At 37.1% G+C, this 9,736-nt stretch overlaps 1 protein-coding gene across 2 annotated transcripts in view; it reads left to right on the top strand.

Annotated features, from left to right (window-relative positions):
* The first annotated feature begins 220 nt into the window (after positions 1–220).
* ZBTB20 (zinc finger and BTB domain containing 20) overlaps positions 221–9,736 on the top strand; it is an 838,943-nt gene continuing 829,427 nt past the window's right edge. The window contains exon 1 of one of the 2 annotated variants that reach the window (XM_053565344.1): positions 221–271. The gene's annotated coding sequence lies outside the window, so the exon portion shown is untranslated. The remainder of the gene's footprint in view (positions 272–9,736) is intronic. The other variant, XM_053565346.1, reaches the window with a different exon arrangement.

The following is a 9,736-nucleotide window of genomic DNA, read 5'->3' as shown; positions in this document are numbered from 1 at the left end:
GTGACAGAGATGAGGGAAGAGCAAGATGGGGGCGGAGATAGGGGCGGGGAGGAGAGGAGGAAGAGTGCATTTTGTTTATGGGCGGCAACCTCACGAGGGGCGTCCCATTCTTATTGGCTCACAAAAGCCAAGAGTGACCTGAGAGCAACCCAATAGTAAGGAAAGACAGAAGGTTCGCGGCGTGCGGCGCCCAATGTGGGCCTTCTGCCGAAGAAGTAGGGGCGGGGGGAAGTTTAGGAGTTAAGGAAAGAAGATTAAAGAGCGCGAGGAGGTAACGCCAAAAACTCTAATTTGTTGTGGGGCGGGCGGGAGGGAGGGGTGTGTGCATATGGAGAGGGGTGAGGCGTCTGCGAGGCGCAGAGAATGAGGGGCGGCGGGACCGGGAAGGAGGGGAGCGGGGTGGGGTTGGGGGAGCTAGTTGCAGAGCGGCGAGCCCGCGGGCCGTCGGCCGGCCGAGCGCGCGCGTCCCCGCGCCCCGCCCCGCCCCGCCCCTCTCGCGCCCCCTCCTCCCGGGCGCCCCTCCTGGCGGCCCGCGGCTGCCTAGTCCCGGGCGGGGAGCGGGACGCTCGGAAGGGTCCCCGATTGCCGGGAGTGGGCGGGGCGTCCCGCCGCTGGAAACGTCTCTTCTGCCTTCTCTCTACTCCCTGCGCCTGGAGCTGCTGCTTCCAAGAAGAGGAGCTGAGGGGGACTAGCCGGGGCTCAGGAGCTGCTAGAGGCGCCCGCTTGTCTTCTGTCCCCTCCCTCCTGCTCTCCCCCGCTTGCCATGGCTCTTGCGGTCTCTGGAGCGTCTTCAGAGAACTGGGGGGCGGGAGGTGTCCTGGCCCCAGAGCCGCTGGACGCCTCTCCAGACGCCGAAGCTACCGGCCCCCGCCTGCTTCGCTTCTACGACTAGAGAGGAGAGGGCTTGGGAAAGGAAGACACACCTTTCCTTCTTTCTCTTCTCCTTTGGGCCGCTTTGGAAACAGTAAAAATGTTCACGCTATTTGCCTGAGCTAAAACCGTTGGATGGTTTTGGAAAGTTTTAAAGAAACGCGGCTCCGTATACAGTGTTCAATGCGTACCCGTCAGTGTGGCTTTCGGGTTCTCCCCCCGCCCCTCCCCCAGCTGTTATCCTTTTTTAAGGATGCTGAAGAGGCAGGAGGCAGGGATTTTCTAAAAGTTCTATTGATAAACACACTTGTACAAACATATGTTCGGCGCGCACACATTAGCGAAAAACACAATATGGCGTAGAGCTGCACTACCTAGCGCGTAACCCGCTGATCTCTTAACTTTGAACTGGGTTGAATGAGGTCAGTGGCAGGATGACAGCTCTCCAGTAAAAATCTGAATGAAACAGGAAATAATTTGGAAGCTTGTGGGTGTAGTACAGTACTCAGAATTAGCACTGACCCAGGCTAACTTGAACACGTTACCTTTGAAATGGGAAAATTGTCTCTACTGTCTTTACCATTAAAAATACGAAAGTGTTGCTGAAGTCCAGTTTTCTCACTGCATGGCCATGTTCAAGTTTCAGCGAGTAAAATTATTGGAGGCCCCTCGAGCACCCTAATGTTTTCAAGTACTGTCATAACTTATTGCTGTTGCAAGTTTTAAGAAACAGCAGTTTGTAAATAAATTCTATAGCTGTAAACCCTGCATTTAAATGGTAATCAGTGATCATTAGCTTTAAATTCATAAATGCTTTGTTTTCATTTCTGTTCTGCTCCTATTCCATAGGCTGTTTGTTACCTTGTGGGAATAGCAAATAGAATACCCCGCTACCCCTGTCTCACCTGCATATGGTCAGCAGCCCACCCTATCCCTGGGGACCCCTTCCTGAATTCAAGCAAAAGCAGATAAAAAATATTTGGATATTTGGGGATGGGGGTGGGACAGATGCTTGTGTCTGTACAGGATATGCATAGACTTTTTTTCTTGTGGTTGTAACCTAAGCAATACAATATAACAACTGTTTATATAGCATTTACATTTTATTAGGTGTTTTAAGTAATCTAGTGATTTAAAGAATGGGGAATGTTTGAGGTTACAAGGGACTTGAGCACCCATGGATTTGAGTATTCTCGTGGAGAGGGGGGGTGTCCTAGAATCTCCACTGGATACCAAACTTACCTGTGTAAGTTTGACCAGTCAAGATTTGACTGCTTCATTTTTTAAATTAAAACTAGGTATATTTATAGGAAAAGAAAAGTATTTTACTTTGATGTTTGTGTCTTTGCTTTTTGTCATTCTTGATCACAATGCATCCAAGTCCATGCACACATAGTGCATGGCGATACCCCTATGCTATTTCAGTTGTCTTTTTCCAGGAAAGCTTTTGAAATTGTCCTTGAGGAATTGATGATCAAGACTTAATCCCCAAAGTTGGAGTTGTGATTTCTATTGAGTTCAATTTAGGAGGGCTTTTGGCTTGAGAACACATGGTGTCTTAAAGTAAACAGGTCAGGAGAAGAAAAGTGAGTTTCCTGGAAATACACTAATTGCTCAGTGAGTTGGGTGGTTGGTTACTGTTGGTTTTGTGATTTCGGATCTTATAGACCAGTGGAATACACTGAAGGTCAGGTTACAGATTTCCTATGTACTAGCCTGCAAAGCATTGTGTGCTCTTTCTTGGTGAGATCCTAATTTTAAAAGGCTAAAGAAGGAAATTTAAGACTAACAAATGTAAAACTTTATCCATTTCTAGGAAAAAGTTTTTATGTTTACCTATCTAGGATAATGTTTTAAGATTACTGCTAAACCAAGAAGATAAAGATATTGGTTATGTGTACTTTGACTATCTACTGAAAGACAATATGAAATTAAAGAGAATATTAGAGAAAAGAGAAATTTCAAGCAAGGGTTATAATTGGGGAAGGGGTTGTTTAGAATGATTATTTAAAGTGATGCTAATTTCCCATGCAGTTAGGTCAGGAAGTTTTGGGACCCACAAATACTCAACTCCTCTTCCTGTCAAATTAATAAGAATTTGAGTACTTGAGAGGAAGAAAGTCTGAGGAAAAAAACATTTTGAATTATTTTTGTCTCATTAGTGAAAATCTTCAGAAGACTTTCTAGACAAATTGGACTTTCTAGGAAACAGACTAGACTGAATAATTAGTTCATTTTAGGAAAGCAATAAAAGCTACAACTAAGTTCATGTAAAGGATCTATAATTTATAAATGAATTACAAATTATTCTTAGTATCTTTGGAATCAATAATGAGGAGAGACTGCTTTAAAACATTTGAAATACAGAGTGGAGCTTGATGGGCTCTGCTTTATTCTCAGAAATAATCATATGTTTTGAAATGGTTAAATTCATCAAGCTCTAGACACTGTTCTAAACACTTGGGGTGTAACAGTGAACAAGAAATAAAATTACCTACCCCCATGTAGTTCACATTGTAATGTCATATACACTTGTGTACTTCATATTGCCAGAAGAGAATTTGGGATGCAACTTTAAACCTAGCTGCTTTCTTGTTGTAGAAGGTACTATTTGAAAGGGCTTCCAGAAGTTTGAGCTTGAGGAAGGTGTTTACCAGTTGCCAATAAAAGGAAACAAAGACCTTAGTTTATTTCCTATTTATATCTTTTGTTGTTATGAAACATTCTTCATGTAGGTCTTCCTGATAGAGATTTAATTTTGTTTTATAGTTTGAAGCATGTGTTTGAAATAAAATGTTGCTTTATATTTAAAAGAATCTTGTGTCTTAAAATTTACTGTAAATTTCTATTTAGTGTGGTCTTGTTAGCAATGTGTGGTCAAACAATATCTGTAAATTTTCGGTTAGGATTTGTTTTAAGAATATATTTGAAAAATCAAATATCTAAATCTTTTCTAGTCGGGAGGTGTTTTTGCTTGCTTGTTTTGTTGGTTCGTTTTTTGAGATAGGGTCAGACTGTGTTGAATGATCCTCCCTCCCATCTCAGCCTCCCAGTAGCTAGGACTACAGGTGAGCATCACCACTCTTGGCTTTGGTTATAGTTTTATCAAGAGAAGATGAAAATTTGTTGTAATTAATTTATAGGTGACATCAAAGAAATAGAAAAAGAGAGAGACCTGTGGAAATGCTTTGTTAAACTTTTTTTTTTTTTAACTCAAAAGCATTTGGCAATTTTCTACTTTAATAGACCATTTGTAGTGCAAGAGGAACATTATAGAAGATTTTAGCATTACTTTAAATCTAATCATTCAGTCTGTAGGTATAGAAATCCTAGGTTTCTAACAGAAGAAAATGTGGTGCCTGAGTGAGTGAGTATATGGTTTAGTTCTGAGTTGTGGTTTCAAGTAGTAGGTGTCTCACCTTTCCAAAATCTAGTTCATAGTTCTCAAATAACAAGTTCTGATTCCTCTGTCATGGAGAGTTTTCCTTTTTTTTTTTTTTTTTTAAAGCTAAATATTAGTTCAGACTTTAATTGAGTAACTTTTTTTATATACAATTTTCTATCCTTCAGCCTTCCCATCCTGTCCTATGTGGATGGTTTCTTCATTACCTACTTTAGATCTCTATTTATGTTAGCTAATTTGAAGCATAATCAGCATCCTCCAGAAAGGGTACCTGTTAATACACGTTAAGCACTTTGTGATTGCCTCTGGCTATTTGTTTACAGACTTGCCAGCATCTGAAAGCTATACATAGAAAAATCTAGGAATAAACAGACTTTATAACTAATGGAATATACTGTTTTAACTGAATTTTTTTAAAGCAAAGAGTGGTAAATAAAATGTTAATAACTATTCTTATTTTTTAGTAAAGATGGTTGATCAACGTAGGTTTGCCTGTGAGTATATAATTACATATGAATAATTGTTGAATAAATATATAGTTCAGTACTCGATAAATAATTCCAGTCCTGCCCTGTGGTCCTTGACATGGAATGCAATGAGGATTCCCAGGTAATTTGTTTAACCCACTTTGTTACCAAAACTTTCCTGGGGATAAGGAAATTAGCTTTGCAGGCTAATTACATTTTTGCAAAGTTTGTAATACATTTGGGTTACAGTGTTATTTTGGAAGTTTTTTAAAAACATGATTAACAAGCAGCCCATAAAATGAATGAGTTTTGAAGTGTGGAGTTTGTAGAACTCTAAATCCATGTGAGATAGTTGAGTTTCAAAAAGAAGTACTCATAGGGCAGAAGATAAAATCTTTACATATATCGAATTTTTATAGTAATAAAATAAGCATAACTAAGTTTATTAATATTCATATTTATAAGGTAAGTCTAAGCATGTGTACAGTGCATTTTAAGTCAAAATTTGGGGTGTTATTGGCTAGACACAGTCATTTCTTTGCCAGAGATACTAGGCTGTGTGAGAGCTAACCATCTGTCAAGTGATAGAGACAAAGAAAGGTTTTAATATACCAGTCTACAGTTTCCACAAACTTGTTTTGAATTGTATTGTCATTTTCTTTTGGCCTTTCTACTCTGTGTTGAAAAATGCACTGGGTCATCACCCTACTTTGTTTTAGGAACAAAACTATTCAAGGTCTAGATAAAGTTATTGTCACAGATGATGTGATCTAGAGGCAAGATAAAATATGTTTTGATTTTGCTTTCATGTAATGATCAAAAACTCATGAGTAGGCCACCCACTAGCAGTTATACAAATAGTTTCAAGCATACTTATTTTCACCCACCCATTCTGAATTTTGGGTGTGTTAATTCTTCTGTTATATATATATATATATATATATTCAAGCCTTGTATTTCAAACCCATTCCTGAGTTGTTTGAGGAAAAAAAAAAAGTAGCAACAGGAATCCAGATTGCCTGTTTTAGGTACAATATGGTGTGATGTGAAATTGAAACAGCAGATTGGTGAGAAACTTTAGTTTCAAACAAATATAAACTAGTTTGTTTAGTGAAGTCATACACAAAACAGTAGTCTCTATTGACAGGGTAATGTTTTTTGTTCAGTAATTTCCACATCATGAGGTCACTGTGGTTCTTTGGGCCAGCGATCTATTTGCAAGGCGTCGTACAATAAAAAGAAGCCCTACTAGTGCTGATTGTAATGGTATTCTTAGATATGGCAGGCTGAGAAATTATTTTTAGCAGTGCTAATTATATCAATAAAAATAGCAATATTAATACTGTGAGTGTCAAAATCCATTCTTGACAGTAAGAGGTAAACAGAACTATAGTCCAACAAAGCAGCCAGCCTGTCTTTACTGTCAGCTCATGAATATGTACTTTAGGAAAAATACATACACAGTTTAGAGAGTTGGGTACACTGATCTAATTTCTTTTCAATTAGTTTTGATTTTTTTCTAAAGGTGTTCTTTATTTCTAATTGAATACAATATTAAAAAGATTTATATTTTTTAAAATTTTGAAAATCTTGGTACCCATTTTCTTATTGTCATTATTAAGTTTTTAGAAATTTACTTATTTATACTTAAGTGTTTTATAAATTACCAGAAATTCATTTTATGTGTATCTTCATTTTGGGAACATAGATTACCATTGCAAAAGGGAATTAGAAGAACCTCTAACAGTTTACAAACTAAAAACCACTACCATCACACACCCAGATAGGCACATGCCCACACTCTCACTCAGTCACAATAAATCTGTGGCTTCCATTCGACATAAGAAAATGGCCTTTTTCTATGGTTTTGATTTAAGGGACAGTATAAATTTTCTTTGTAGTTTTCATTATTTCTAATCAGATTTTACAATCAAGTAAGCAGGAGTCATTAAATCCAAAGGTTTTTAACTTGAGGAGACAACATCTACCTTTTCAATCTCACATATAGTAATTGAACTTTTTATTGTATGTTGTCAGACATCTTAGATATAGAATTAGTAGGGGGTTCCAGGTCTAGGGCTGTTGTTGACTAATTTGTGTGATCTTGGGCATATCGGATAATCTGTGTGGATTTTTACCTTAGCTTTTTCATCTTCGGAGTCATTTTTCAGTCCTAATGTGAGTATGTTTCCTATAACACTTGAGTCATTATTTTACCTTTAGGTAGTGGAAGTGATGTTGAGGGCACCAAAAAAGAGAAATGAAAATATTTGACTTTGCTTTTTACTTCTAGTTCTTGATAAAAGTTTTGTTTAAATGATGCTTGCTTTCAAACACTGCACGCTGGCATAAGTGTAGATAGACAATATTTAAGTGCTTATAATCTTCCATGGTTGTTAAGTATAATACATTTATTCGTTTGCATACTTTTTTGCCAGCTTACCTTAATTCAGAAGGCTATATTGACAATAGACTTTGTAAATTTGATCCTTTGCATTTCATCCAGCATCCTGAGGAAAGCAGGTATTAGAGGAAGGTATTAACTCACACTTACTTTCTAATTCTATAAAATATATAGACAAATAGATATATTTCTTCAAAGAAAAAAAGTAAACTTGGTTTACTCTGTTTTCTTTAAGCAAAAAGTAGATATACTTTGGGTAATTAGGACCCACCTCCATATAAGTCTTATAAAACTGGTAATTTGTAACTGCTGCGTTCGGTTTTTGTTTTTACATAATAACCATCAAGGGATAAATTTACATAGGAGAGATGACTAGGTAGGGAAAGAAATTTGTTTATTTTGATGTAGGATAGCAGAAAGAATCTGTGTTAAGAAAGACTGCAAATACTGCCCTGTCCTATTTAGAAGAAAGCAATTTGTGTGTACCTACTTGGTAGATCTTTAATAGTAACTTCAAAGTTTTCATTTAAAATTTCACTCTCAGTTGACTCACATTCCTTTGGCTATTATGAATGGTAATGAGAGCCTCATAGCTATCAAACACTACCTATTCACAAAAGGAAATAGCAGTCTGCAGTGAACTATACAGTCCTGAATCTTCCTTTTTCCCTCCATCCTCCCACAGCACCATATGTTCCTAGAGCTGATCATATAATATTTTATAAATCACCTCATAGAAAAAGTATACAGTAAACTCTCCAATATATTAAGTTATGCCAAGCTATTCCAAACGTCTAGCTAATTGGGAGAAATTGGAAGAAAAATTTTAGATTAACCATTGGGCACCAAAGGTGGTATGTGTGCTTCAGTGCATGCAAGTAATGGAAAAAATACTCTAAATGTGCTTAAGGGAAACTAATTTTAGAGTGTTAACTGAAACCCAACACACATATTGAGGAATTACTGTAATCTTTTCTAAAGACATTTGTGCCAGAAAGACTAGCAGAATTATTAGTGGGAAGCACAGTGAAAAGAAAATGAAATGAATTCTATCCTTATACTAAACTATAATATTAATTATACCACCACCAACAATAGTAGCTAGCATTTATTGAGAGCTTACTCTGTAGCAGGCATTGATTATATTTGCATTTTTTTTCCAGTTAATTCTACAATCCTATGAGTCAGATATCTCTATTATTCTGATTTTAAAGGTAAGCTAAGGCTCAGAGAGGGTAAGATTATTGTACAAAGTCACATAGCTAGCATATAGAAGATGGGAATTCAAACACAAATCCAACTCTAGAGAACATATGCTCTTAATCACCATGCCATCAGGCTTCTATTGGGACTATTTTCACTTAGTACTTGCCCAGATTAGTACTGGTAATTTTGTTTCAAGAAAGTCATAATAGATTTGGAGAAGGTTCTAGAAAGAACACAATGTGAAAAAGTTGAGAGTTAGCTATGGTAGTTGCTATGGTAGAGTTTTAAAATTTTAACTCTTTTGTCTAGAATTACAAATGCCGAGAGGGAATTTTTCTGAAGTGAAATGGACTGCTCTCTGATTTAGTTCCATGGACAAAAGTGGAGCTGGGTACCATGTTGTAAAGCAGGTTGTGGAAATCATGAGTGGGAGCACGTAAAGGAAGCATTAGATGCATGGGGTATTGGGGAGCTAGAGATCAAAAAGGAAAGCTAATTCAAAACAGACTGAGTATCAAAAACAAGAGATTACACAGAGAAAAGAGGGAGAAACAGTATCAACTGTGGCAGATCCTACTGACTTTGGAAGCCCCTTATGTTTATTGTTAGTGTTTATGCCATTATATTTATTTCAGAAACCAGTACCTGGCTTAAATATGGGCCACCCAGAGTTTGGGATATAAAGACTGCTGTGCTTTTCGCACAAAAGCATTATCATTAATATTAAACTAGAATTAGGAAGTAAGGAGTAGGTTTTGGTGCATTACAATGCAATTTAGCACAGTAACCTATGTGGTAAACAATATATTGAGTGCCTGCTGTGTGCCACCCAATTCTGAAATCAGTGTTTGTAGAAGCATTTATAAGTTTCTGTTTACTGTTCACTTTTTAAAAACATGAAAGCACCTGTTAGCTTTTCTGAGGATTTGATGAATATGAGGGGTGACATAACTTATACTTTAATTATGGTTTATTCATTATGTAATTTAGTGTTTGCTGTTCTTCTTATAAACATGTAGTTTCAAACCAGGGTCTAATAGGCTTGAAGTGGAATATAGTCCAGACTTTTCTTATGTAACTTCAAATTTACCTTGATTTGTCTATACTGCAAAAAAGGTTCAATTTTATTTGATATTGTAAGTATATTTCTATCAGAATGGTAGTCTCATATGATCAGCTCAGGCAGTGTACATACATAACTTTGGATTATATTTAGTATAGTTAGCATGAGTTAAAAAGGAATAATAGCAGTTAAAAAGGAATTATAATAACTTTTAAAGTGAATTTTTATTTTAAATAATTTATGAATTTGAACCAAGCACAAATATATATACCAGGTATACATGTAGATGTATACTCATATACACTTTGCAAGATACTAAAACC

Source organism: Nycticebus coucang, chromosome 16 (genome assembly GCF_027406575.1).
Source record: "Nycticebus coucang isolate mNycCou1 chromosome 16, mNycCou1.pri, whole genome shotgun sequence".
NCBI classification, from domain to species: domain Eukaryota; kingdom Metazoa; phylum Chordata; class Mammalia; order Primates; family Lorisidae; genus Nycticebus; species Nycticebus coucang.
Note: the sequence above shows the minus strand (reverse complement) of the source record. Positions and strands in the feature narration are given on the sequence as shown.